General features: G+C 43.2%; 1 non-coding gene across 1 annotated transcript; it reads right to left on the bottom strand.

Moving 5' to 3' along the window:
• Window positions 1-298: 298 nt before the first annotated feature.
• Window positions 299-370, bottom strand: Trnae-cuc (transfer RNA glutamic acid (anticodon CUC)). The gene has a single exon. It is a non-coding gene; the product is annotated as a tRNA-Glu (tRNA).
• Window positions 371-5,000: the final 4,630 nt, after the last annotated feature.

The following is a 5,000-nucleotide window of genomic DNA, read 5'->3' as shown; positions in this document are numbered from 1 at the left end:
GCTAACCTAATCATTTATTATTATCTTAAAAAATAAGTTAAACAAGTATCTTAAAAAAGTACAGACCACATTTTTCAACATCTAAAGAAAAGAGAAATAGTAGTCACGAATTCACCTATACCAGAAATTACGTTCTTTAATCACAATATGTCTTTTCTTTGTGAATACTAGCAGACATCCAGGAGTGATAACAAAACAAATTTGATACAATAATACCAAAGATAATAAAACACAACAGATCCCGACTTCCTTTCTTGGGCTTCTGAAAACACTACTCCACACTAATTATAAAATATTCTTCCCGTGCCGGGAATCGAACCCGGGCCTCGCGGGTGAGAGCCGCGTATCCTAGCCACTAGACCACACGGGAGATTCGAAGTGTTTTATTATCATCATTCAAAATTAAAATGAGAGAGAGAGAGAGAGAGAGAGAGAGAGAGAGAGAGAGAGAGAGAGAGAGAGAGAGAGAGAGAGAGAGAGAGAGAGAGAGAGAGAGAGAGAGAGAGAGAAAACTTGCGTTATCGATAAAATTGACCTAATAGCACACACACACACACACACACACACACACACACACACACACACACACACACACACACACACACACGCGCACATACACACACACACACACACACACACACACACACACACACACCCCATGCACACACACACACACACAAACAAACAAACCAAACCAAACAAATACCAAAGAAAATAAGGAAAACGAAAGAAAAACAAGATTAACCTACAATAAACCAATAATAAATAAACAAACAAATAAATAAATCATAAAATACATCAATAAATAGAAGAAACAACAGTGCCACTTGAAAACTATACACAGACCAAGGATCACCACTCACTAATATTGTTCACTAATAACATGTTTGCATACCTTTATTACTCTGGGATATATTTCGTACAGTCATGGTGGCTTAATTTTTTTTTTCAGCCTGTCCATCTCCTGTTCCACTATCACAGCAAGGTCAGACTTAAAAGCCAGCCACTCATCAAGCCAGACACGAGTAACAGAAACAATAAGTTATCGGAAACTGTCCTAACCAGTACTCTTGTGTGGGTAATGTTGATTGCGATCGTAAGGCAACACTCAGTGCGTGACTATGGCTTTGTAATGTATAGGACAACAGGTGTGTGTGTGTGTGTGTGTGTGTGTGTGTGTGTGTGTGTGTATTGTAATGCTCTCTCTCTCTCTCTCTCTCTCTCTCTCTCTCTCTCTCTCTCTCTCTCTCTAAGTCTAGTAGTAGTCAAAATGTCTCATCATTAAGCTTCCATCGACTAAACCTATGAGAGTATGTAGAAAACCAGTCGTATTTCTACTTCACATCTTCTTTCATCCTGTAAGCTCGAAGAGAAGACAAGAGAAAAGAGAAGAGAAGAGAAGAGAAGAGAAGAGAAGAGAAGAGGCATTAACATGATTCGTAAAAAATGGAATCGCCAACATCTAAGGAAGAAAAAGAATGTCGAAAGAAAAAAAAAAGAGAAAATTGGTATAGATAGTTATTCTCCCCATGTTACTTACTAGACTCCGATGAGAGAGAGAGAGAGAGAGAGAGAGAGAGAGAGAGAGAGAGAGAGAGAGAGAGAGAGAGAGAGAGAGAGAGAGAGAGAGAGAGAGAGCCATGGGGAGGAGGAGGCAGAGTGATGTGGGTCAATGACATATCCTCTCTCTCTCTCTCTCTCTCTCTCTCTCTCTCTCTCTCTCTCTCTCTCTCTCACCTTCGTCTGCTCTCTCCGCTATAGAATCTTTCCTACCTATATATAAGTACACCTATGCAGTGGCACGGAGAGAGAGAGAGAGAGAGAGAGAGAGAGAGAGAGAGAGAGAGAGAGAGAGAGAGAGAGAGAGTGTGTGTGTGTGTGTGTGTGTGTCACGTGTTTAGCTATGCGCTCTTCTCAGTACGAAAAAATAAAAAAATAAAAAAGAGACTTGTGAATCAGGCGATCTGAAAATTAAGGCTGAGAATCTCCTTTGTAAGTTCAATAGTTGCAATCTGAGTGGGGACGAGGGAAGTGGCCGAAGAAGGGAGGGAGAGCAATGCAGGGAGGGAGAGGAATGGCTCGGGAACTAACACCATAAACGTAAATCCATACGCTACGATCAGTCACGTGTGAAAAAGCAAAACAGTGGGGAAAAACAACTGGATGACGCAGGCAGTCTTTTGTTGTCTCTTATTCAAAGTGGCAACAGAAAAGTAGGCACGTACTCGTATGTTACCCGCTCAGAATAAATACGCTACTTAAACCACAGCATAGAATTTACATAACGCTGGGAAATATGATAAGCAGATAAACTAAGAACTACTCTTGCCCTACATTTGTTAACGCTGTTGCTAGCTGGCGCCCTGTCGCTGGTGGCGGTGGTGGTGGTGGTAGCCTCATGCGCCGGCCACCAACGCGCCACTCAGCTGCCAGCCGCACGAGCACCGCCAACCTACCTGCCTGCCTGTTACCGCGCTCCCTGCACTAGGGAATGATGCCATGATCGCCTCGCCAGGAAGTGCTACTTCACCAATCGATCCCCAGACGCAAACTCGGGGTGCTGTCGGTGGGGGAGCAACAGCAGCAGTAGCACTACAGGGAAGGGCTGGGAGTGGAGAGCGGATAACATAACAAGAGGAGGGACAGGGGAAGGCGTGCTGGCACTGAAGCACTAGACGCAGCGTGGCCCTCCGCATGCTAAGTCAGGATGTTGTGTGAGGTCGATGGCGGTGGCCAAACGTCTGGTCCACGCCTGAGGGCTCGACAGCAGCTGGCTGGCCACACCTGGCCCTCCGCCACGCCCGCCGCGGCCGTTTGTGACGTCTGGCCGTGACGGACACACGTCACGGCCAGCCTTTCAAAAAAGTTTGCTATGACACAAAAATAATTTTGTGTTATTTATTTCATTCTCTCTTATGTAATTGTTGCTTGAACTTAGTCCCTCTCTAACATACCCAACTCCATTTTTTTTCTTAATAAACTCCCACAAGCACCGATATCCATCTTAGAAATGAGTCCAGCATTGCCTGAACCTTCACGTGCATCCCGACCCACCCGGCAACCTCCCCAAGCCTCTCCAGACCCTCGCATGGCACGGACGGAATGTAATAATGATACTAGGAATGGCGATGAGACTTACATACATACATACATACGTACGTAGTAATGAAACTGAAAGAAAATCAGAAGACCAAGAGGGAGGACAAACAACAACAAGGCCAAGAGGCCCCGAGGGAAGGGGACACCCGTACCTGCAGGTGTGGTGGTGGTGGTGGCGGTGGTGCAGTTGCCTTGGTCACGCTCAGGAGAGGGAGGGAGGGAGGGCATGCCGCACCCAAAAGAGATTGCAAGACTGATAGAGAGAGAGAGAGAGAGAGAGAGAGAGAGAGAGAGAGAGAGAGAGAGAGAGAGAGAGAGAGAGAGAGAGAGAGAGAGAGAGAAACGTGGACATCCAAATTTCTCAAGAATAGGAAAAATTAGACTAGCTCATCTGATACTACAAAATGAGTAACTCTTATCTTTAAGAAAACTCAAGAACAGAACATGAAAAAGATGGAAAACTAATACTTTGCACCACATTGATGTAAAGAGCATGAAAAAAATAACAAAAAAAAAAACGCTCATGTTCAAGAGATTAAGGAGAAAAAAAAAAAAAACATGTATATGGTGGATTTCTTCTCTCTAAGTAAGAATGAAGTTGTTTTGGTCTTCGTTAGGTCACAGGATGTTTCACAGACAGACAGACAGACAGACAGACAGGAAGGCAAATAGGCAGGCAAATGAACAGCCAGACATGTAAACAGACTGAGAGATAAACAGACAGATAGACAGACAGACAGACACACAAGTAGGCAGACTGACAGATAGACATATAAATAGGCAGGTAGATAGACGGACAAATAGATAGACGGACAGGACAGACCCATAGCTAGAAAGGCAGGCAGACATACAGACACACAACCAATAAATATGCATGTGAGAGAGAGAGAGAGAGAGAGAGAGAGAGAGAGAGAGAGAGAGGAGAGAGAGAGAGAGAGAGAGAGAGAGAGAGAGAGAGAGAGAGAGAGAGAGACAGTAGTAGTAGTAGTAGTAGTAGTAGTAGTAGTAATAGTATTAGTGGTAGTAGTAGTAGCTTTCCTCTCTCTCTCTCTCTCTCTCTTCTCTCTCTCTCTCTCTCTCTCTCTCTCTCTCTCTCTCTCTCTCTCTCTCCTCTCTCTCTCTCTCTCTCTCTCTCTCTCCATTCATACTCTCCACTGACACACTTAACACATTTACAGTCCTTTATTTTTGGCAAGACTTTCTTTGGACTCTTGATCAAAGGCCTCACTGTTACCTGCCTTTTGTTGCACTGGATTAAAGGTGATGCATGCAGCGTGAAATGTTTACCACACACACACACACACACACACACACACACACACACACACACACTGGCAAGCAGGTACGCAACTAGTTACTCATGTCTTCCTCATTTAGTCTGAAAACCTTGACTGTCTAGTAATTTTTTTTATCTGTCTATCTGTCTATCTATCTATCTCTCTATCTATATATGTCTGTCTTTAACTTAATCTCTACCTGCATACTTATTTGTCTCTTTCTCTCTATATATATTCATCTATCTGTACCCTCCTACATATCTTGCCTCCAGCCACATTACCCCCACGTCAGCCACAGGTATTAATCTACTGCGTAATTTAATAGCATTAATTACAGTAATAATTGTTTTCAGCAGGGACGTTAGCCAGCCTCCCACCTTACAGATTTATATATATACCCTGCTTTTCCACGAACTGAAATCTTTCCCTGCTTAATTTTCTACTGAGTATGACTTTCTGCTTCTTTTTGTAAATATTGCTTTGATTTAGGAGAGTCCATGAAGCTAATATGATAACAGTATAGAAGGTTAGCTTGAAAATTATTTAAATTAGGTTAGGTTAAGGTAGTGTAGGTTAAGCATGAACTGTTTAGACAAAAGTAAAAGGCAACTTCAACAAACAAAG

This window comes from Scylla paramamosain, chromosome 21 (genome assembly GCF_035594125.1).
Source record: "Scylla paramamosain isolate STU-SP2022 chromosome 21, ASM3559412v1, whole genome shotgun sequence".
NCBI lineage: Eukaryota > Metazoa > Arthropoda > Malacostraca > Decapoda > Portunidae > Scylla > Scylla paramamosain.
This window is presented reverse-complemented; position numbering and strand designations above follow the sequence as displayed.